The sequence below is a fragment of the Nicotiana attenuata genome, unplaced genomic scaffold, assembly GCF_001879085.1.
Source record: "Nicotiana attenuata strain UT unplaced genomic scaffold, NIATTr2, whole genome shotgun sequence".
In the NCBI taxonomy this organism is placed as follows: domain Eukaryota; kingdom Viridiplantae; phylum Streptophyta; class Magnoliopsida; order Solanales; family Solanaceae; genus Nicotiana; species Nicotiana attenuata.
The window spans coordinates 138,905-164,869 of record NW_017671931.1 but is presented as its reverse complement, the minus strand read 5'-3'; the positions used below and the strand labels follow the sequence as shown (position 1 = coordinate 164,869).

The 25,965-nt window shown below is 38.5% G+C and overlaps 1 long non-coding RNA gene across 1 annotated transcript; it reads right to left on the bottom strand.

Moving 5' to 3' along the window:
- Positions 1-16,482: 16,482 nt before the first annotated feature.
- LOC109210926 lies at positions 16,483-23,262 on the bottom strand. Its single transcript, XR_002065629.1, has 3 exons — positions 21,995-23,262; positions 17,123-17,316; positions 16,483-16,901 (listed from the first exon to the last, which is right to left on the bottom strand). It is a non-coding gene; the product is annotated as an uncharacterized LOC109210926 (long non-coding RNA).
- Positions 23,263-25,965: the final 2,703 nt, after the last annotated feature.

Genomic DNA, 25,965 nt, shown 5'->3' with positions numbered 1-25,965 from the left:
TCTATTAATACGTGAAATCATAATCACAAATTCTACATTATTTATTTGAATATTCTATTCTAAATCTATTAGCCTCCTCGATGCTTATTGACAACAATCACGAGGTCAAGGAAATTTGAAAGTACCAAACTTGTTTGAAATATTAGCCGTACGAAAGGAAAGTATCATTTTCGCATGTTGTGGCCAAAGTTTCTGAAACAAATTAGGACCAAATATATAATAATGTAATAAATTCTACCAAAAGACATATTCTTATACAAAAATTTTGTTATCCATTAACTCTATCAAATAAAGTCCGTCCTTTATGAATTTGCCGGGGTTGCACCAATTAAAGTAGTTACTACTCCCTCCTTCCCAATTTTTGGATAGTATTTAACTGTGTATAAAGTTTAAGAAAAAAATAAAATTTAAAATTTATTATCTAAATATATCATACAGTAATACTTTTGTGGCTATAAATTATTTTATAAAACATTTTTTTAAAAAAAAGAGAGGAGTACTTCCTCAATAGTACAATTGTATCTTGTCCTTGAGATGCCATTGAATTATCCTCTCCTAGTGAAACTCGCTCCAAAACTCAAGAGAACTTCCATCATTCGCCTCCCATCAGAAGTCTAATTTTAGGTAAATACTTATCCACACCGGGTGTTTACATCAAACTATATTAACTCACTATTATTGATTAATTTAATTAGATGAAAATGTATATAATTTACCATAGTTAAATGATTGAAGTCCATATGCAAGACGCATGTCATATATCTATTGCTTTGGTGTAAATGCCCGATGCGGATAAGTTTTTACACTAATTTTATCCCCGTTTACATTTACGTAGTACGTAATTTCAGAGTTGAAGTAGTAAACTTAAGGAGTTCGAACATCATTTTTAAAGTTAATAATGCAAGACCAGAATTTGTCTTGCCAAATTTAGCTCGAGAACTACAAAGCATGCATAATTCTAAGGAATCAGCAATTGTAGTGTCCAAATAAGAGTCCGGACCAAAATGTGGTTCTTTTGGACTCAAACTACGTAAATAAGTGTAAAAAAAAAAAAAGTTACCAAAGTATATATAACGCCAGAAAACCTGGCGCTATACATTAACGGTAACTGCACCGTTAATGTATAGCGCCAGATTTTTTGGCGTTATATAAAAAAAAATCTGACACACTGATATAGCGCCATAAAAAGTGGCGCTATACCCTTTAAGGAGTGAAACAATTGCTTCCATCTAATTGCTAGTTTGGCAAACAAGATCCAGATTATGTGCTCACTGGATGAGATCAAGATCCATCACGAAATAGTTGAACATTATATGTTTTTTTTTCTTTTTAATGTATATTATGGAAGAATATAATCTAAGTTAATAATGTAAGAATTTTACATTTTTTTGTAAAAGGTTATGTGTTATCTTCTTTTTTGAAGTCATAACCATGCTTATATAGATGACTATGTATAGTTGAATTATCTAAAAAATTATGCCAAAGGTTTTTAGAATCTGTGTATAAATATTGCATGCTAATGAAAAGTATAACATTAGTATATGCTAACATTGCATGTTTATGAAAATGAATGAGTTGGTGCAACACTATTCATCACTCTATATTAGGTTTATTAATATTTTATTCAATCTTTTTATTTGTGTAATTTTAATTTATCATATATTGGATATATAATTAATTTTTATATTAAGATCTTTATAATTTTAATTTTATATCCTATTTTTTGATATATTAATTTTTGTATATAGTATATTTATATATGTATATATAATGCTAGAAAACCTGGCGCTATACATTAACGGTGCAGTTACCCGACATGAAACATGACTTATACTCACAAGTACTAAAAACTATCACAAATACCCAACGGTACCATCATTAATAACATTCATTATCATTATTACAAACCATAGTCCTGAACATAAATAAATTTAGTACAAAATTATTATTTTTATAATAAACTACTTAAGACAATATCAGATGACCGAGAAGACGAAACAACATTATTACAAAATAATAAATGGTAATACAAAAGCTCGATTATAATAAACTACTTAAGACACTCCCATAAATGCTCGATTAATGCATTACGAAGTGCGAAATGCGCAACTTTATCTTTAATTTTTTTGTGTCGAACTAAGAATTGTTCAAATCGGTGATCCTTAATTTTATGTACTTTAATTATAATGTATTTTTATTTTATGTATTGTTAATTTTCTTTTTTAAATTTTAGTTTTCACTTTTCAATTTTAGCAACATTAGATATCTTACATTTGCATTTTTTTATTTTTAAATAATGGTTATATTTCTTTTTATACAATTATAATAATAATAATAACTTATAATTTTATATAAATATAATATATATAAAAATTAATATATCAAAAAAAATAGGATATAAAATTAAAATTATAAAGATCTTAATATAAAAATTAATTATATACCCAATATATGATAAATTAAAATTACACAAATAAAAAGATTGAATAAAATATTAATAAACCTAATATAGAGTGATGAATAATGTTGCACCAACTCATTCATTTTCATAAACATGCAATGTTAGCATATACTAATGTTATACTTTTCATTAGCATGCAATGTTTATACACAGATTCTAAAAACCTTTGGCATAATTTTTTAGATAATTCAACTATTCACAGTCATCTATATAAGCATGGTTATGACTTCAAAAAAGAAGATAACACATAACCTTTTACAGAAAAAATGTATAAGTCTTACATTATTAACTTAGATTATATTCTTCCATAATATACATTAAAAAGAAAAAAATATAAATAATGTTCAACTATTTCGTGATGGATCTTGATCTCATCCAGTGAGCACATAATCTGGATCTTGTTTGCCAAACTAGCAATTAGATGGAAGCAATTGTTTCACTCCTTAAAGGGTATAGCGCCACTTTTTATGGCGCTATATCAGTGTGTCAGATTTTTTTTTATATAACGCCAGAAAATCTGGCGCTATACATTAACAGTGCAGTTACCGTTAATGTATAGCGCCAGGTTTTCTGGCGTTATATATACTTTGGTAACTTTTTTTTTTTACACTTATTTACGTAGTTTGAGTCCAAAAGAACCACATTTTGGTTCAGGACTCGTCCAAATAAGTCCATATTTGTATTGCCAGATACATTAGTAGCATTTTTACCTCGCCTGTCAGAGTAGGCGTTACCATTAAGGATGTTGGTCCTCAATTCTCTTAGAGAAGATCATTCATTAAGTAGCCTAGCCACACTGTCTCAAGGTGTTCAAATTAAGTTGTTGTTCTCGGGTTCGAAGCCTTATAATCTACTACTACCGATTTTGTTTGCCAATCTACAAAATTTTCCACTAACTAACTCTTAAAATTTAAGATTTGCGTAAAAATAAATAACTAATCTTAAAAGTAGTTTTGATTAAAATTAATTTTTTTAAATATTTTTGTAATTTAAAAGTCAAGTTCTATATAAAAAAAAAATATCAACAAAAGCTCTCTACAGAATACAAACGCTCTATGCTCTCTCTTTCCTTTGCTTTTATTCTTACTATTAGCTAAATATTGCATAGTTTGATCAAAAAAATTTTGCACACCCATTCACAAAGAAAAAAAAAATACTCCGTAGTAATTTCACTGAAGTTTGAATACCCTTGGCAATATTGCTGGTTATGCCGCTGCATTCATTAGTTAATCCATGGTTATTGTTGTATGGGTCAGAATCCGATCTCACGGTAATTAACGGAGTTAATCTCGTCTTGAGCTAATCCATAATTAATAAGTGGTATGGCCACTTATTCATAACAGGATTCGACTCTTGTCCGATTTAATCTACGAGGGCACGACCCATTCATTCCCCCATGGGGACGGAACCTCAGCGTGGCCACGGCCATTTATTACCAGCTCACGAAGCTCACATCTATAAATACTAAGAGCGGAAGCCCTAGAAAGGGGGCTGCTTTTTCACCACTATTCACAAAAGAGAGAGAGAAGAGAAAAATATACCCATCTTATGGGAAGAGAAAACATCATTGTAAGGCTCTGAACCTCTTCATGGAGAGGCAAACCAAACCAATATTGTCAATAAAAGCTGTTAAGATTTCTTCTCCTAACCTTGAGTACTTATTTTCATGTTCTTCGCTTGGTCCAATGGATTATTATGATTTGCTATGATTTTCTCGTAACTTATTTGTATTGTTTTGCACTCATAAAGCACGATAACTTTTGAGCAAACAATTATCTCTTCTATAATAAACAGTCTCATCAAACAAAAAGAATACTTGACTTTTTGGAATATTAATAACTTTCAAGCATTATAAAATAAGAGGATTTGGTAAAAGTTCACCAGAGTAATAATCTTACTCTGTATATTCCATTGGTTCTCATAAGTCATTAGATCCTTTTATTTTAAGTCTTGCTTCCGAAAAAATAAAAAGGGATCATGGTGGAAAATGGAAAGAATGAATTACAGATACTTGGTATTTACTATTCACAAGAGACAAGACCAAATCAGTATAAAAAAGGTAGATCAGAGCATCGAGTTATCTGATGTACAGTACTTAACAGTTAATCACTTTTGGACTTTTTCCTCTTGTTGTTTCGGGTAAATTAATGTAACTGACATCTTAATATCTTTTGGATATGAACAATCACCCTCCGCACTGACATTTTCACTTCAGTATCAGTAACGTTTCAATGTCTCGTTGGTTGATCTTCTGCTAATTAACTTAATTACGACTCCATTTCCATTCCCCAAGCACTGTTCTCCTTTTTTTTAAATTCAATTCTTCTGCTTATTGATCACGCGCAACTATGCCTTATAAAAAGGACACGCGGACATTGCAAATATAATCTGAGTATTTAGCCCAGAGTCGAACTCACAAGGAATTAACCTATCAATTACCCTCGTTAGACTTACTAAATTCCACGGAATCAACTTCACAAACGTTGTAAATAACAATTGATGGTATTTCTACTAACTACGAATGAAAGTAAATAAGCAGCTAAAAACTAACTATGATTAAGTTATAAGCAATTAAGAGAAGGTTCTAAGGTTGTGATTTCCCCTATTGATGGAATCCCTTCCGGTTATTTTTCACATAGAATTGCCTAATCATCTCTATCAATCATGAGCATTCTTATTACCGTAAATCTCTCCCGAGTAATCACAATAATTTACTAGACGCACTCTCCCGAGTTACGCTAGCTGGCTTTGTTTATTACAGCTCACTTTAGATTGCACCCAAGGCTTCGTTATCCCTAATCCCGTCTTTAAGCCCTCGGTTATTGATCCCTCATATACTTTGGGAGTGGTGTTGTTCAACAATTAACCTAAATATGCACTCTCTTCCGAGTTATGCACACTAATAGGCACAACTTATTGAGGATCCTATCAATTAACTACAATAAGAACATAGTTGAACAAATAGAGATTAAACCGGGAAACTATATTAGCATAACAAGAAGTTCATCCTTCAATAGGTTCCATCAAAACCCTAGACTAAGAAATTAGCTACTCATAACAAAACAAGATAAAACTACTAAATTATTCATAATGGGTAATAGAAATAATCAAAAGAAGATAGAAGAATTCTAATGTTTTGTTACTCTTGTCACACTTGTTCTTCCTCAAAAGTAGTCTAAAAACAAGCTTAAAAACAATCTTGGGCGAGTTCCTAAAGCTTATAAGGGTTTGGCACAAGTTTTCCCGAATTTACACTTTGGTCCCCAAGTTCCTGGCGCGTGAACAGTTCACCGCGGTCGCGGCAAGACCGCGGCTCGACCGCGGTGAACGCTAAACATTCTGCCTCGACACTTGATCTGTCGCGGTTCCACCGCGGTCGCGGTGGAATTCACTCAGTCCATTTTTTTCTTCTTTGTGCTCGGGTACTTCTTGATTTGGGCGTTTTCTTCACATTATTGCCTCCAAAACACTCCTAGTGCTTCCTCACTTAGAATATTCCCTGCGAAACAAAAGAACATCATTTAGAGCATTCAGTTATCACTTTGCCTATAAAACAATAATAAAGCATGACAATATTAAGGTGTAAATATCATCTATATAGCCTAATATCAACACCCCACACTTAAATCATTGCTAGTCCTCTAGCAATCCACCACACTCTATCAAAGTTCTTTCCCTAAGCTTTTCCCTTAACGAATCACACCTTGAATAATTTACCAAAGTTGCACCTAGTAGTGAACAACCTTTGCCTCAAGAGTCGAATCTCTCGTACCACGCAACATTCGCACTTACTCAAACTACTCTATACAAGAGTCAAGACTTACCTTTCCTTTGTGAATCAAGTGCCCTCACAAGCAAAAGAGAGTAGTTCCACACAATAAAATTCAAGAACACTTAGGAACTCAAGATAGAAAGAATTCACTCACTCTCAGAAATAATATTCATATGCCACAAAGATGCACCATAGGCTTGCCCATAGTGTAATACTCTACTAATCGAGCCTATCCAGTCCAAGATCAACTAGGACTTCACTTGGTTGTAATGTAGGCTAAGGGATGGGTAGGATATATGTGGATATAGTGACTAGCCTCCCTAAGCACTTTTAATATATAACACATTAACATTTCATATCATTCTTGTGTCAACCAGACATTCCCCACAATTCATTTATGACATCCCATTCCTTTAGGTGCATTTGCATCAAGCTACCACTTATCAACCACTATATTTATTTACAAACACATTCTTCTTCTTTTTTTTTCCGTGATGCTTCTTCTTTTATTCTTAAAAACTCTGCACCTTTTCTCTATTTCAATGGTTCCACTCAAAACCAAACCACCACCCCACAATTTTGCTTTTGCATAATTTCAATACCATTCAAGTGCTTATGGGAGGAAAAATGGTTCAAACAGAAGGCTATTCAAACAATTGGGTAAGGTTCGCAATGTGGTTACCAAAGAAACAGGCTTATAGGCTCAACGGGGTTAACTAAGATGTATTGCATTCAGGTGGGTTTACATTATATCTATCTGGCTTAACAAAGAAATGCCTATATCACTTCTTAGACTGAATGAAGCTACTATTTTGCTTTGCACACACACCGGGCAAGTTCTAGGCATCAAATGTAAAGCATAAAATACAGTATAGCTCACACACACATGGCACATGACTCACTCTGGATTAATTTATCAAGACATTCTCTTTTGAGTGTTCAAGTTAGCTACAAACATACAATTTTAAGGTAATTTAGCAAGATTCAACCATTGAGACTAGGCATTACACTCTAGTGTCGATTATGTTCAGGTGTACTAACGCCAAGGGATTCTCTTGCTATTTAAGCTCTTAGCCCATCGATGCTAACTAAAACTAAAAAAAAACAAAATAAACAAAAATTACCTACACCCGGTTCAACCTAAACCCTTGGAAAAGAACCGTGGCCCAAAGAAAAACCAAGGGGGAGTTACTACACTACCTAAAAATACAAAATCTTTTTGGTCTTTTCTCTAGACTTACTTCCCTCAAGAAAATTATCTAAAGGATCCGTCATCAGGAAGAGTCTCCATATTCCTTTTTTTTTCGACTTAGTCCCTCAAGAACCCCGCCGAAAGAGATCCGTCGTCGGGATAAGTCACTTACCTACTTTAACTTACCTAATGAAACTATGGCTCAAAACACCAAAAACAATCAAAGCAAAACAAAAGCAAAATCCAACAGTCAATTATTACAATTACATACATACATACATTTAAGTATCCCCCACCCCACACTTAAAATGTAGACATGTCCTCATGGAATAAAAAAATTAAAGAACAGTGAGGTAAAGGAACTTCCCTGAAAGATCACTACTGATCGGAGACGGTGTCTGGGTTCACATTGCAAGCACGACCCAGAGCTCTAAGCCAGCCTAAGAATTTCTTCTCCGACTTCACCTGTCGGTCAGCCACCGCGTCTACACGGGCACCCAAATCAGTGACTGAGGTACGCAACCCAGCCATCTCCTGCTCCAAAGCTGTCATGCGGGTGCTCCGGCGGGGCTGTGATGGGCCTGCCTCTTCCACTCTCGTAGGTGGTGGGACCTCATCTGCCTCAACGTCTTCATCATCAGCGTCATCATCCGAGTCATCAACATTCACCACCAGCTCCATCCCAAATCTGATTTTTCTTGCCAGGAACGGGGCTTTCAGTGGTAATTTCCCATCAACTCTAATGTCTTCAGGGACTCTAGCAAGACGGCACAGCCTGGTGACTAGAGAAGGGAAGTAGAAGACCTTGAGTAACTCAGGTGATCTAATGAGCATCTCGTCATGCAGTAGCCTGGCCACATCAAAATCCCTGTGTGCCATGAAACAGTAGATTGCTGACGCCCGTGGTAGATTGACATCGGTCGTGTTGCTGGAGGGCAACAGCCGACTGTTGATAATGATGAGCCAACACTTAGCCTCCCAATTGAGATATTGGGAGTTAAGTGTGATCCTGGGCTTTATCCATATGTATTCTCTATCTGGCACACAGATAGTCTCAAGAAGAGTCTCCCACAAGGCACGTGTTGAGCTAAAAGTACGATAATCATCAGATTCCCCCCTGAATACTGGCAGCCGGTACACCCTGCGGATGGCCTCGACGGACGCATTTACCCGTGTATTACGAACAGTAACAACTCCATTCTCATGTTCCGGGCAGTTCGCATAGAACTCCCTGACCATCCGAACATTGGCCTCCTCCGGTACCTCGAAGAAGATGTCCAGCTGACACCTCCTCAACTCATTGAAGATATTCGGGCATTCCACCTCTATGGCTTGTCGGTCAATATGCACCTCATGTAGCAATTTCTTAGCTGCCTTTGCATTGTACCTGTCCTCCGCCGGTCTGGAGACAAACCTAGTACTGTCAAACTGGGGCGCACTGGCATGGCCCCTAGCTCTCGAGGAGCTTCTCGGTCCACTAGCGGAGGACCCGGTGTTGCGTCTCTTCCTAGAGGAACTCATTTTACCTGTCAAATAGAGAAGCGCCTATTAGTGAGTGTGTGAAATGTATGACTATGGGTGGTTACTCAGACTTCACCACAACCATGTCACATTAGCCCTTATAACTCCATTGGAGAAATTTCCCAAACACCTTGTGGGCAAGGCACTACTCGGGTAACTACGATATAGCCTCATGGGTACATCAATACCTCCCCGAAATCAAAGAGTCTCCTACACCATCACACCCCACAAAATTGCATTCAACACCCACCAACATACACCTTTTCACCATATTATACACACAGCCCCTTCACCAATCAGTCCCAAAACGCATTCACAGAAACATAAGAACTACACAATCACTAAAATCACTNCAGCCCCTTCACCAATCAGTCCCAAAAACGACATTCACAAGAAAACAATAAGAAACTAACAACAATCAACTAAAAATCACTACGCAATTACAACACTAGGCTAGTATATAACTACATACAACACAAAAAGAAAAAGAAAGGGGGGGAGGTGAGTAGCATACCTTAATGGAGGAAGGGTTGAGAGGAATGGAGATGGGGAGGATTAGGATGAGTGAAGAAGAAGAAGGAGAAGAGAGGGATTTGGGGATTTAGGGTTTAGAGAGAGAGAGAGAGATTGAGAAATAGGAGTATGGGGCGGGAGTTTGTGGCATTTTATTAAGGGGGCGGGTTTTGATTAAGGGTAAAGTAAAAGAAGAAGAAAAGAAATAAAAAAAATAATAACAAAAAAAAAATGTACCTGGTGCCCACCGCGGTCCTACCGCGGCCGTGGTGGGTTAATTAATTTGAGGCAGAAAGTTTAACTCTCACCGCGGTTCTACCGCGGTCCCACCGCGGTCGCGGTGGGTTAGACGACGTCACCGCGGTTCCACAGCGGTTTCACCGCGATCGCGGTGAGCTGCACAGTGTCGAGGCAGTGTCCTCGCCTCTCACCGCGGTCGCGGTGGTTTGCCCAATTTTTTTTTTCATGGTTACATACACTAATGAAATAGAACAGTCGTGGGTTGCCTCCCACGCAGCGCCTGATTTAACGTCGCGGCACGACGCAGATAATCGCATTTACAGTTCGCTCGACCTCTGAGGTTCTGTCAGGTTGATCTCTATCACTTCTTTTGGTTCACTCATACCTACATATAGCTTCAATCGCTGCCCATTGACTCTAAATGTGTGAGATTCTTTCTCTGAGGAAATTTCCACAGCCCCTGAAGGGAATACTTCGACCACTCGAAATGGACCAGACCATCGTGACTTAAGCTTACCAGGGAACAGCCATAATCATGAGTTTTAGAGCAATACCATGTCCCCGGGTTTGAAATGTCGCTCAACAATGTTCTGGTTGTGCAACCTCTTCATTCTTTCCTTGTACAATCTTGTGCTCTCAAAAGCAAGATGTCTGAACTCGTCAAGCTCATGCAATTCCGTGATTCTCGTTGTGCCCGCAGCCTCAATGTCTAGGTTCAGCTGTTTCAGTGCCCACCAAGCTTCGTGTTCAAGTTCCACTGGCAAATGGCAAGCCTTCCCAAATACCAACTTGTATGGTGACATACCAATTGGTGTTTTAAAAGCAGTTCTATAAGCCCAGAGTGCATCATCTAGCTTTTTCGCCCAATCAGTTCTTGTGGCGATTACAGTCTTGGTCAATACACTTTTTATCTCTCTGTTAGACACCTCCACCTGTCCACTTGTCTGCGGATGATACGGTGTTGCCACCCTGTGACGCACATCATACTTTGCTAGCAACTTCTCAAAAGCTCGTTTACAGAAGTGGGTGCCTCCATCACTGATTATAGCTCTCGGTGTCCCAAAACGGGTGAATATGTTCTTCTTCAAAAACCCCACCACTACTCTTGCATCATTAGTGGGAAGTACTGCAGCTTCTACCCATTTGGACACATAGTCTACAGCAACAAGTATGTACTTATTGCCAAAGGAGCTGACGAAGGGACCCATGAAGTCAATTCCCCAAACATCAAACACTTCCACCTCTTGAATCGGGTTCATGGGCATCTCATGTCGCCGGGAAATGTTCCCGGTTCGCTGGCATTCATTGCAGCCCTTCACCCATTGGTGCGCATCTTTGAACACTGTTGGCCAAAAGAAACCGGCCTCTAGCACTTTCGCAGCTGTCCTAACTCCTCCGAAATGCCGTCCATAAGCTGATGCATGACATGCCTGCAAAACAGAAGATTATTCTATCTCGGGGACACACTTCCGGATCATATTATCTACACATATTCGAAACAGGTAAGGTTCATCCCAATAATACATGCGGCAGTCACGATAAAACTTTTTCTTTTGTACCGAGGACAGATCATAAGGAACTATGCCACATGCCAGGTAGTTTGCAAAGTCTGCATACCATGGCACTTCCTCAAGATTGGTCGCGAGTAGTTGCTCGTCTGGAAAGGTTTCCAGAATGTCCTCAACCTCAGTTGAATTTTCAGCTCCCTCAAGTCGTGATAGATGATCAGCAACTTGATTTTCTGTGCCCTTACGGTCACGAATTTCGAGGTCAAACTCTTGGAGTAACAGCACCCAACGAATTAGGCGTGGTTTAGATTCCTTCTTCTCAATTAAGTACCTGAGAGCTGCATGGTCAGTGTATACAATTACCTTAGAGCCAATCAGGTATGATCTAAATTTATCGAAGGCAAACACCACCGCCAACATCTCCTTCTCCGTCACAGTGTAGTTCAGCTGGGCTCCACTCAGCATTCTACTTGCATAGTAGATTGTATGCATTAGTTTGTCTTTTCGCTGTCCCAGCACTGCCCCCAATGCGTAGTCACTGGCATCACACATGAGTTCAAATGGCTGCTCCCAGTCGGGGGCAACAATGATTGGTGCTGTGACCAGCCGCTTTTTCAGCTCCTCGAATGCTACCCTGCATCATCAGAAAACAAGAAGGGGTGATCTTTTTCTAACAACTTACATAGAGGGTTGGCACTTTTTGAGAAGTCTCTTATGAATCTCCGGTAAAAACCGACATGCCCGAGGAAGCTCCTGATTGCCCTGACTGAAGTTGGAGGGGGCAGCTTTGCTATCACATCCACTTTAGCACGATCCACCTCAATTCCTTTACTTGACACCCGGTGCCCCAAGACTATGCCCTCTTGTACCATGAAATGGCACTTCTCCCAATTAAGAACCAGGTTAGTCTCAATACATCGTTTCAGCACACGAGACAGATTTATAAGGCACTCATCAAATGAGTTCCCCACCACTGAGAAATCATCCATGAATACCTCCATTATATCCTCTACCATGTCATTGAATATGGCCATCATGCACCTTTGGAATGTGGCGGGTGCATTGCATAAGCCAAAGGGCATCCTCCGAAAGGCATAAATGCCATATGGGCAAGTGAAGGAGGTCTTCTCTCTGTCCTCTGGTGCAATGGAGATCTGATTGTACCCTGAGTACCCATCTAGAAAACAGAAGTGTGACCTCCCTGCCAATCTGTCTAGCATCTGATCAATGAAGGGAAGTGGGAAGTGGTCTTTGCGGGTGGCTAGATTTAACTTTCTGTAGTCCATGCAGATTCTCCAGCCCATGACGGTTCGTGTTGAGATTAGTTCATTTTTATCGTTCTTGATCACCGTCATGCCACCCTTCTTAGGCACACATTGCACTGGGCTAACCCAGCTGCTGTCAGATATTGGGAAAATGATTCCTGCATCTAACCACTTTAATACTTCTTTCTTCACTACTTCCTTCATATTGGGGTTCAGCCTTCTTTGATGTTCCCTGGAAGGTTTGTGTCCCTCTTCCAGCAGAATTTTATGCATACAGTAGGACGGGACTGATCCCCTTAATGTCTGCCATGGCAGTCTTACACTCATTGAGTACCTGTAAGAGTTGTTGTGCCTGCACATCTAACAAACTGGATGAGATAATAACAGGTAATGTGGAGTCAGGTCCAAGGAACTCATACCTGAGATGGGCTGGCAATAGCTTCAATTCCAGCTTTGGTGGTTCTTCAATGGATGGCTTAGCTGGAGGAGTTTCTCTATTTTCTAAGTGTAAGGGCTCAAATTCAAGAGTTCTATCCCAGAACCCTCTGCCCTCTAATGCCAACACCCATTCTGCCAGTTCTTCTCCATTAACCTCATTTAAATTCATCAGACATGCAGCCAGGGGGTCCTCAATTGTCAACATCTCATCATCAGTTTCTACAATTACATCCACGGCATCAATAAGAGAGCAATTGGCGAATTCACTTGGTCGCCTCATAGATTTCTGCACATTGAATGTTATCTCTTCGTCGTTCAGTCTCATCTTGCGCTCCCAGTCTCACAATCAATGAGAGCTCTCCCAGTGGCCAAGAACGGCCTTCCCAAAATTATGGGAATTTCTTCATCCACCTTACAGTCTAAGATCACAAAATCTGCAGGGAACACAAATTTCCCTACCTGAATCAACACATCATCCAGGATACCAGAAGGTCTTTTTACAGTCCTGTCAGCTAGCTGCAACAACATAGAGGTGGGCCTAGCTCTTCCAATCCCCAGCCTCTTATAAATCGCTAGGGGCATAAGATTTATGCTGGCCCCTAGATCACAAAGTGCCTTAGCGAAAGCAAAATTACCAATAGTGCAGGGAATTGTAAAGCTCCCTGGGTCAGATAGCTTCTCCGCAATTGGTCTAGTCACCACTGCACTGCAGGTCTGAGTAAGAGTCACCGTGGCCAAGTCTTGGAAATCGAATTTTCGGGACATTAAGTCTTTCATCATTTTTGCATACCCAGGCATCTCTTTCAAAGCATCTATCAATGGAATATTTACCTGGATTTGTTTCAGCATCTCCAAGAATTTCTTGTACTGCTCCTCTTTTTGGTACTTAGCCAGCCTCTGAGGGAATGGTGCAGGAGGTCTCTTCTTCCCAATGATTTGGGATTGATCTTTATCAGCTACCACCTCAACCACTGGTTCCCGGGCTGTCTCAGCTTCTTTCTCAGTCTCAATCTGAATGTTATTTTCTTCCTGGGCAGGCTGGACTGTCACCTCTGTCAGTTTCGTTGACTCATCCAGCTCAATGGGCACTGGTATGAGTGTCTCAGCCTGTCTGGTTTCTCGAGCCCTCTCTTGCTCTACATCCAAATCTCTGCCATTGCGTAGACTCACTGCCATCAGCTGCTTCGGGCCTTGATCTTTTGGATTTATCTGGGTGTCTGCAGGTAATGTCCCATGAGGACGATTGTTCAGAGACATCGAAATTTGGCCCATCTGCACTTCAATATTCTTGATAGCTGAATCATGTGCATCTACTCTCTCACTAATTTTTGCATTAGACCCAATAACCTGCTGCATCATTGCCTCAAGTCTAGCAAACCCATCTTCCTGCCGTCCACCATGCTGCTGCTGAGGAGGATGATACCCCTGCTGCTGATTCTGATTATTGTATCCCTGTGGCCTTTGGTAAGGTGCCATATTATTAGGAGGTCTCATACCTCCCATGTTTCCATTGTTGAACTGTGGTTGGACTGGCCTGTATGGCTGCTGCTGCTGACCCCAATTTTGACCACCCTGTCTCTGGCCTCCATAATTAGACACATAATTCATGTCTTCAGGGTAGTGATGATGATCATGTTCCGCATTCCACTGGTTACCAATTGGCTGACTAATGCAAGATGTGCACAAGCCCCCATTGGTAGTATCTACAATGTGTACCTGCTGCTTCTGCCCTGATTCTTCCACCTTTTTGGTGAGTATACTCATCTGTGTCAATAAGGTGGCCATATTTTCAGCCATAGAGTTGGATGGATCTAAGGGCACTGAGTGAACCACTGGGGTGATAGGTGCATTCCTGGTTATCCATCCCGAATTCTGTGCCATCTTGTCAAGCAGACTCTGGCCATCTCTCCATGTTTTGCTCAAAAATGCTCCACCAGCTGAAGCATCAACTATGTTCTTCACACTATCTGACAACCCCATGTAAAACCGCTGCCCCAACATCAGATCTGGAATACCATGGTGCGGACATATAACCAGCATCCCTTTGAAGCGTTCCCATGTTTCATGCAGTGTCTCCATTGGTCTCTGTTTAAAACTTAAAATTTCATCAATTTGTTGAGCAGTCTTGTTGGGTGGGTGGAATTTGTTATGGAATTGCTTGACTAACTCCTCCCAAGTTGTTATGAAATTTATAGGGAGTGAGTTTAGCCAGGTCTGGGCAGCTCCTGTCACTGAGAATGGAAACAATAACAGCTTGATTGTTTCCTGAGTTACGTTGGGGTGCCTTTGGGTTTTGCTGATTGACAAGAAATTCTTCAAAGTGCTGTTTGAGGATTCTCTCGACTTGTGACCCCGAAAATAGTCCCTTGTTTTGCAACAAAGTGCAGCATGTTAATTCGAGATTTGGAAATGATATGCAGCAATGTATCTGCGGGACCACATCGTTTGTGCCAAGATTTTCAGCTGTGGGTTTGTGCCATTCATAAGAGTAGCCCTCTGGCACAAGAGGTGTCGGTCGCGCTATAGGTGCAAGTGGGTTTCCTTCGTGATCTCCCATGTTTGGTTCGATTTGTTCAATTGTTTTTGTTGGTGTTTGCTTTTTCGGTTGGCCGATTCAAGGCCTTAAAAACTTTCTCGGGATCAGATAAAGGCTTTGAATACATTCACCATTCTCGTTGAGTTTGCTAGCATGCACCTGTATAACCAAGTCAACAGAACGTTAATTTCAATGTATAGATTGGGTATAGAGGAAAAACTAACTACACTAAGAATTTTGTGTATTTCTTTCAATTGTAATTGATAACACCGTTAATTCCCCGGCAACGGCGCCAAAATTTGATCTCGCCCAACTATGCCTTATAAAAAGGACACGCGGACGTTGCAAATATATCTGAGTATCTTAGCCAGAGTCGAACCCACAAGGGAATTAATCTATCAATTACTTTCGTTAGACTTACTAAATTCCACGGAATCAACTTCCCAAACGTTGAGAATAACAATTGAATATGTTTCTACTAACTAAGAATGAATGTAAATACGCAGCTGAAAACTAAATATGATTAAGTTGTAAACAATTAAGAGAGGGTTCTAAGGTTATGATTTTCCCTATTGATGGAATTCCTTCCGGTTTTATGCTTCACATAGAATTGCCTAATCATCTCTATCAATCATGAGCACTATTATTATCGTAAATCTCTCCCGAGTAATCACAATAATTTACTAGACGCACTCTCCCGAGATACGCTAGCTGGCTTTATTTATTACAGCTCACTTTAGATCACACCCAAGGCTTCGTTATCCCTAATCCCGCCTTTAAACCCTCGGTTATTGATCCCTCATATACTTTGGGAATTACCTAAATATGCACTCTCTCCCGGGTTATGCACACTAAATAGGCACAACTAATTGAGGATCCTGTCAATTAACTACAATAAGAACATAGTTAAACAAATAGAGATTAAACCGGGCAAAATATATTAACATAACAAGAAGTTCATCCTTCAATAGGTTCCATCAAAACCCTAGACTAGGAAATTAGCTACTCATGACAAAACAAGATAAAACTACTAAATTATTCATAATGGGTAATAGAAATAATCAAAAGAAGATAGAAGAATTCTAATGTTTTGTTACTCTTGTCACACTTGTTCTAGCCTCCAAAGTAGTCTAAAAACAAGCTTAAAAACAATCTTGGGCGAGTTCCTAAAGTTTATAAGGGTTTGGCACAAGTTTTCCCGAATTTACACTTTGGTCCCCAAATTCCTGGCGAGTGAACAGTGCACCGCGGTCGCGGCAAGACCGCGGCTCGACCGCGGTGAACGCTAAACATTCTGCCGCGAGTATTTGATCCAGCGCGGTTCCACCGCGGTCGCGGTGGATTTTTACTTACTCCAGTTTTGCTTCTTTGTGCTCGGGTACTTCTTGATTTGGCGTTTTCTTCACATTATTGCCTCCAAAACACTCCGTAGTGCTTCCTCACTTAGAATATTCCCTGCAAAACAAAAGAACACCATTTAGAGCATTTTGTTATCAATTTGCCTATAAAACAATAATAAAGCATGGCAATATTAAGGTGTAAATATCATCTATATAGCCTAATATCATGATCCATGATTGCTCTTTATTGTTCCCTCAGGAGTTTAACCGTCTCTACGACATGTTCATCCTCCACATAATCGGGAGTTTGTTCCCGCACATGCCGAGGATACTAACCTTCACGAACCAGGGTAGTCTCATTCCCTTCGTTGCAGGTCTGGCTGATTGAGTCATCTCGCTGGGATAGTTCTCCCGGTTCAACGCGTGCTTCAACATTGTGTGTGTGGTTGACGTCATTGGCTGCCATAACTGGTTTTTACTACGTCATTGGCTGCCATAACTGGTTTTTACTCCGTCATTGGCTGCCATAACTGGTTTTTACAAAGGAAAGAACCATAACTTGTTAGTAATAAACGAATGGACCAAAGTGATTATGCAGTAGCCTATGCCCCATGGTGGACGCCAAACTGTTTATCCATAAAACGATACAGTTAAATTTATTACATGGTTTATAGACAAGCAAACCAATTTGATCCAAACAATGATAAGAGAATAAAACTAAAATTAAGATTTAACGACTGAAATTAAAGAAGATAACAAGTCTGGTTCCGAACTCGATTCTTCCTAGAGCATAAGTGAAAAATAGTGATAATGCGATGATAAAGCTGTTAAATTGAGATAAAAATAGTAAAGTATAGCTTTTGTGGGTAGAATGTTTCGTGTCCTTACAATGGTTGTTAACCCCGCTATTTATATCCTAGGATCAAGCTCCTTTTTAATGAGAATAAAGGTGTCATTGATGAATATATAACGGCAGGCCTTGAATGCAAATATTCTCTGTAACGGTTGCTAATTTAACGCTAGCAAATATTGCCTCATTGAATGTTGTCTGATGGGGAATCTTCGAACTTCTACTGCCGGCTACGTCCCCTTCGTAATCCATCCGGTACCGGTCACACACGACGTATTCAAGATTAGTTTTTTCCCGATTCGTCATTTGCCTATCTCTGGTTCCACGTATCATTTTACCAGTAGACCACATGTTATCAACCAATTTTACCCCATACATTTACAACTTTAGATCCAATGGACAAAAAAATATCATGAACTATAAAGAAAAAAGGAGCAGAAGTGACTTGTACACAGAAACACTCATAAGTACACCAAGTATGACTACTGAACACCACTGACTCTTTAAGATGACTAACACAATACTACCGGTGCTAGAGCAAGACTCCATAACTACATATCTTCCTGTCACATGATAAATCTGAAAAGCTAAATACACAATAATCTGTGTATGTTAAGCTTGTTGCACATGAACATCAAAATAGATGACAGGCTTAATGAGAGATGCCCATATCTCTAAATTAAAGTTCTGAAGAACCTGACTTACAAGTTGAATATTGAAGTTGTACCCTTCAACAAATCAGTAATAGGCTTGAACAACAATCTGTACCCTCTGATATATCTCCTTTAGCAGCCTGTTACTGTTAGTGCTAGAAATCCCCTAAGCTCATTCACATTTCTAGGTATAGGCCAATTCTTTGTTGCTGCAATCTTCTTGGAATCAGCTAAAGGAGCTTCTACATTGATTACATCATCAAGTACTCCACCTTTTTCCGCCAAATGAGCACTTCTACACAAAAACGCGATAAGATTGCAAGACTGTCAAGGCCTTCTCTAATTTGATGATATCCTGATCTTGGGTCCAACTTAGAGACGAACTGACCCTCTAAATCATCTAAGAACTCATCTATCGCTATGATAGGAAATTCATTCTTAATTTTGTGCTTATTTAATACACATTCTCCATGCGCCATCTTTCTTATTAACACATCACAATTGGGAAAGAATAAGGGCTACTGCTAGGCCTGATCACACATGATTCTGGCATTTCCTGAATTGACTTTTTTTTAAAATAACATTTCATTATAGTGCTAACAAAGTCCTTTAATCTTCTTTCATTCAACTCATAGATAGATAGCATCCTAGTGTTCCTTCCAACAATTCTTGATCCACTTGTTGGATTTGGTAGTACATGCTTGGAGTATATGGAAGAAAGAGAGGTTGTAGGGGCAGAACTACCTCCTAACTAGGGATGGCATCTGAACCTTCTGCAGATCAAGGGACTTTTCAACTAGTTGAGCTAACTATATAAGCCTTCATGAGGGTACGAGGTGCCAACAATCACACTTGAAGAGACTTGATAGAAAACAGTTGATCTGAGTAATCTTCAGACAGCTCCACAGAATTCAAGAGCTCACCGAAATGGTCTAACAAATCTTGCACAGCTATCTTTTGTCTTAAACTCATCAAATCTGCCACAGGGTCTTCATACGTTGCAATTCCAAATCTGTGGTACACTGCTCTTGTGTAATCAGTTCAAGTAGGAAGTTCACTAGAGAGTCCTGACTTGAGATACAAATGATGTTATTGCAGTGCCCTCCCTTTTAAATGAATTGCAGCTAACTTCCATCTCATATACAAGGGAGTACCGTCAATCCCAAAGAACTGCTCGTAAAAATTCACCCATCCATACACATCTTCACCATTATAGTTCGGAAAATCAATTCGAGAAAACCTGGAATGCACCTGATAATGGGAGTTAGCATTATCTATGGACTGGGTATTCTCCCTGTTATTGGATTCCTCCCCAACAGATTGTGGTCTACGATCTTCGTTCACAGCGAGAAACATCTGACAAACTTTTTTCATAGCTAACCGTGCTTTTCATTCATAGCTACAACTTGATCCTTCAACTCATCTACTTCACGACACAATTCCCTGTATCTAGTACCTTCCCACCATTGCCAAGGATTGTGAGCTCTGATACCAAATGTTATAGGCTGAACAAGAGAGCTCAACTCAAAAGACTAGTCTATTAGGTAGGACTTAGGAGACCCTATTTGACCTATAATCCATTACCAATACTCCTTACAATCGATGAGGGACTCAATTGGTTCACAATAAAGAATAACCATAATAGGAAAACCTACTGATTAGAACCTCCCAACTCCCTCTGCCCAATCAAATGGTACTTAGCTTATATGTTTATATCCTTACATTTAGTCCTTGTCAAAGTTAAAATAGAGTGGTAGTCAATGTAATGTTACCTCGATAAAGATCATATAAATCACATATGTGAGCTACTTCAAAACCCATAAAACTCCTACGCTCGAAACGCGTCACACTCAAAAGTCAGCAAGGTGAATCATGTTTGTGCCACTACTTTCATTCGTTGCTTTTACTGTGTATCTATTTAATTCAGCATCTAAGGGTGTTGCCTAGTGGTTAATAAAATGAGTGCGGACTTTAGAAACCAGGGTTCCATTCCCATCATCACAAACAAAAAATAGTAGGCAATTTTTTCCCATCTTTTAAGTCTTGTTGGGCAGAGTTACCCCTGTACCTGTGCTAATGAGAGATAGCAGGTACGCGGCTGAATAGTCGAGATGTGCGCAAGTTGATCCAAATACCACACTTATAAAAAGAGGTATTTTTAATGCAAGATATTTTGTGGGTTTCTGCATAAGGATGAGCTTATGAGAAAATGAACTATTTTCTGGTCTCCCTTATATTCCCACTCCTAAGACTAACTTCAGAATTGCTTGGCAGTGGTACACTTTATCAATCTTTTTTGACCCCTTTCTCTCACTATATGTTTATATAGACACCACTTTGTCAAATTGATTATATTAGACCCCATATAAAACTGTAGTATTGTTATGCATAAAAAAGCAACTGCAAATGGTAATCTAAAAAGCTTAAGTAGCATTCAGCACTTCTTAGGCTATCAATAATAAGTGATAAGCTTATGAGTTATTTAGAGTTAATCTCCATTTCTCTTTCTAAATCTGCTATTTCCAGTTGAACAGCCAACACTTGAGCAAGATTTGACCTCTACTCAACCTAGATAATCAACTATTCCTTGCTGCTTTAATGAATCGAGCCTACAAACCTCTGAATCAGCAATTAACAAAAAAGTGAAGATGAGAAGTTCAGGTTCTGCAAGTGACCACCCAAGAAATATTGACAGTATAAGATTGACCGTCACTCTACCAGGAAAAATTCTTCATGGATTTCCTTGCCATCAATGAAGTTACTAAATTAGCCTCTGAGCATATTGATCATTAATTGTCATTGTGAGACAAACACTAAGTACCATTGGAATGAGATAACTTCAATTTCGACACATTTAAGGTAAGGTTTTTTTAAGTGGAATTCTGCTACTCTTAAAGTGGAGTTCCTGAGCCGAGGGTCTATTGGAAACAGCCTCTCTATCCTCACAAGGTAGGGGTAAGGTCTGCGTACATACTACCCTTCCCGGACCCCACGGTGTAGGATAATACTGGGTATGTTGTTGTTGTTGTTATTGGCTCAAGGGGCAAAGATATCTTTCCTCAGCGATCAACTTGTAAGAGAAATCTGGACTGGACTATTGATGATTCTACGTTAGCTCTAAAGTAAGGAGACCACTTACAAGCCCTCATTGGATAAGAAAAGATGATGAATATGTATGCAATAGTAAACTCAAAACAATGCAGGAGTTCCATATCTCCCATGCGAATCTTCAGTGACCACTTTTTATAGCAAGGAGCTAACACAGGTAATCCTCAAGAGGGAAAAAAGATTCAAAACACAGAGAGAACAAGTGCAACAAAACTACCATATATCAACTATCTTTCCCTTTTCAGTTTTATCCAAAATATGAAGGACATTAAAAAGAATAACAAACATAAAGGGAAACAACAATCATTTCACCACCACTAAATTCTACATATAGGAACAACCATATTTATCCAAAAAACATTTACTAAAGAGGGCCATTCACCCAGATTTTCTTTTAAGTACATGTGTACCACACTAAGAAGAATGTTTTAAGTAATATTTCACTTCACAATTATAACTATCAACTACTTATATCAAATAACTGTAGTATTCACAGTCCCTACTAATCACACTCATGTTCGCCCACCTTAAATGGTATAATCTTATTTAATAGCTGCTCTTATAGAGTGTAAAGGAAAAGTTCATTGATTTAAGTACCTGGGATTGAAGACTAAAAGGATGATATCAGGCTGAACCTTAGGGTAATGGTTACATATCTGCTGAAGAACATGAGACATCTCCTTTGCAGTATTTCCCTCAGTTTTGCATTATTACCTGTGAGGCTGTGACTTGAGGTCCCTTACTTAAATCATACATATATTTAGAAACTTTAGCATAGTACTCTGACATAGTATCTATTAGATGTTGGGAACTGAAAGTGAGAAGTAAAACACATTGGAAAGTGAGATGATTGTTTCAAAATTATAAGAGCTGTCAAAACTTGAAATGAACTCCATAAGTTGATAAAGAAATTAATATATAGAAAGAGAGATGGAGACAGGAACGCTGAGCATAAACAAACATAGCAAGAGTTCCCCAGATAAACAAGTTATTCACCCTCATAAGGTAATAGTACACCATCACCAAATACACGAGCATGATATGCATGAGTTGTGCCGAGATAAGAATATTATCAGGAAATATCAACATAATCATAAGTCATAACCAAATTTGTCAAGATTGAATTAAGAACTAATGGAGCATATTTCTTAAGTGACGCCTCAAGTGGAAGCAGAGTAGCTGTAAATTGTGTCAGTGCTGCAACATCTGAACTGTCAGACAAGAAAAAGATGCTGTGTGGCTATAGTAACTAGTCTACTAAGAGCCTGCTTGATATTCTATTTAGTACTTAAATAGACATATTGAGTGAATTGGCGCAAGACCTGTTAAATAACATTAAACAGGATCACTTAATTGATAAAGTTCCACAGTTAATGCTGTACAAATTTCAAGTTACACAAATTTGACTCATCATTTAACATTGCATGCCCATTAAAGGTAATATCAAGCTATTCTTCAACCATAAATAAAACGACTAGGTAAAAATGGTAATATCAACATAAAAGATTCATCCATACATCTACATCATCTATGAGAACTAGAAATACTATTTCCTTGAGTACATAGTTAGTCACGACAATGATGAATAGAAGTAGGACATGATGAAACGTTCACAAAGCACAACAGTGAGATGTTATTATAGAAATACTCTCCTCAGACTGCGGCTTCTCTAACTTCAATCATTGTACATTCTACCATCAGAAACAATTACAAGAGATATCAAAAGCACTAAGAATGGAGGTGAAGCACATAATTTTGAGGATTGCCTAGATACAGAACACATTTTTGGAAGGTAAATTCTATCATACTGGACAGCTATAACATAGTTCTTGAAAATAAGCTTTTTAAGCAGAAATGTGAGTTTACTGCTTACCAGTCACCACTATGTATAAAGACGATCAATGCACCTTAACCTTGCTCATTAGTCCCACAACATCTCTACGCTTGCTTCTTTGACTACCGAGATGAATAGTTCCATCTTCACCGGAGCGTCCACCTAACTGAAACTATGCTAGATAGATAGATATAAGAAGTAAAATAACCAAATATCAGTTGCAGATCCATCACATTGTCACTGCCTAATTCATCCAAAAATTTAGTATCTTCAACATAGAGAAGGCATCAAGTGAATCCCTAGCACTTCATTAAGAAAAACCTGATATTCCAGCACATTGAGAAGATTGGCAAACAATCATTCACTTCACCATGCTAATCATCTGCAACAGCAGCCAAAGACATTCACGACTTTATAGAAAGTAGTTGTAGAATTGACCAAAGCTTTAGGCAAAAAGTCTCTGGATTGTACGTTGTTGTTCTTGTAGTAATGTAGTTTCAATGAATTCAACTTTTGCAGGATATCTTTTCCAGAGAGAAAAGGTTGAAATTGCACGTTTAGACTCGGCTGCTTACCGCTTTTAGGTTAATTTAACATTTTAATTATTATGCTTCAATCAATTTAGATTAATCTTAAGCGGCAGATATAGAATCTTTTGGCGTAAAAATATTGTCTTAAATGAGCACGTTAAATGAATGTTCACCTCAATAATGCACAAACAAAAGTTCAACATTCTGATAAAGCAATGTGGCGTCATGTTTACTTTACTACACCAAATATTAACAGTATAAAGAATTTTTCAGGACTACATTCCACTTCAAGTAATCACTAATTTGCTATGTGCATTATGGGAACCAAGGCTTGAATATAACTAGCAGTGTTGAACACCAAGGACACAACTAGAAACAAAATACAAATTTATAAACTTCAACAAAAGATAAATCCTTCTAAGCTAGTTATAATCCAGTTTTAAGCAAAGAGGATAACCAAATGAGCGTGCACAACTCAATGCAGAGAAGAGTTTGTTAATTTGTTACGTAGTTATGTAACTACTACACTTTCGTGCAAAAGACGCTGCTTCTACATAACTGGAACTGTCTGTTCACGTTAGCTCAACCCGGCTTTTTCAAAATAATGCACATCTCTCAGGAAAAGAAGAACCCTACTTTTTTTAATGATGTACTGCAAATCACACGACATGACAACGAGAACAAAAATGTACAAGCTATTTCTGAAATCTGCGGGATAGAAATGAACATCAACAAAAGAGATAAGGGCATAAACTCTACTAATGATCCATAAGTCATTACTACAATGACATTTCAGTACAGAGTAGAACTGTTTTAAATTCCTACACAGAATTAAAAAGAGAGAAAAATCTAACACTGTGGAAGAAGGGCTCAAAAAGAAAGAAAAAAACACAATTAAACCCGATTCTCTATAGCTTCCCAAGAAAAACAAAAGCGCGAGCAATGGAAGTAAACCACAAGATTCCAAGGATCGCAAAGAAACAAGACACACTTTAGGAAAGTAAATCCTACCATACTGGAGAACTGTAACATAGTTATTGGAAATAAGCTTAAGCAGACATGTCAGTTTACTGCTCACCACTAGGTATAAACACAACGAATGCACCTTAACCTTGCTCAACAATCCCACAATATCTCTATGCTTTGCTTCTTTGACTAGCAGGACGAACAGTACCATCTCACCACAGCTTGGACTAATTGAAACTATGCTAAGTAGATAGCTTTAGAAAGTAAAATAATCAAATATCAGTTTTAGATCACTACACAATTCATCCAAAACAATTAGTATCTCCCTGGCATATGGTCAGCATATACAAGACATCAAAGTGAATCCCAAACACTTCATTAAGACAAACCTGAGTTTTCAAGCAGCGAATGAGAAGATTGGCAAACAATTACTTGCTTAATCATCTGTAGCAGCAGCCAAAAACATCACCATCTTTCAAAGAGTAGTCACATAAAAGCTTTAGGCGAAGAGCCACATTCACCATTTTACAAAGAGTAGTCTCAGAATTGGCCCAAGCTTTAGGCAAAGAATCTCTTGATTGGACTTTCTTATTCTTATAGTTTTCTCGAATTCAAAATGTGTGCATGATATTTCCCAGAAAGCAAAGAGCGTGATTGCACATTTAGACTTGGCTGCTTACAGCATTCAAGGTTAATTTAACATTTTAACTATTGTGCTTTTAATAAGTCTTAGATTAGCCACATGCCCCAATCAATCTAGATTAGCCATATGCCACAGATATAGAATCTTTTGGCATGAAAATATTGACGTTTGACTATAAATGAGCACCTTGAGTGATTGTTCACCTCAACGAAGCACAAACAAATGCTATTCAAAATTAAATAGTTGCTAATTTGGTATATGCAAAATGGAAACCAAGGTATGAATGTAGAACAATACAAGCTCCTGATTACCAATGCTGAATACCAGGGACAACAAGAAGTAAAATGAACGTCAACAAAAATAGAGCTTCTAAGCTAGTAGTAATAACCCTGGTTTATGCAAAAAGATAGTGACCAAATGCGTGTTCACTACTCTAGGCAAAGAAGAGTTTTGATAAAATTTGTTACGTGATAATGCAACTAAAGCACTTGCGTGCAAAAGACACCGCTTCTACGTTAGTGGAATCGTTGATTCACGTTTTGACCCTTTTTTACATACTCGGGAAAAAAAGAACCCTAAATCAATTCATACGAAA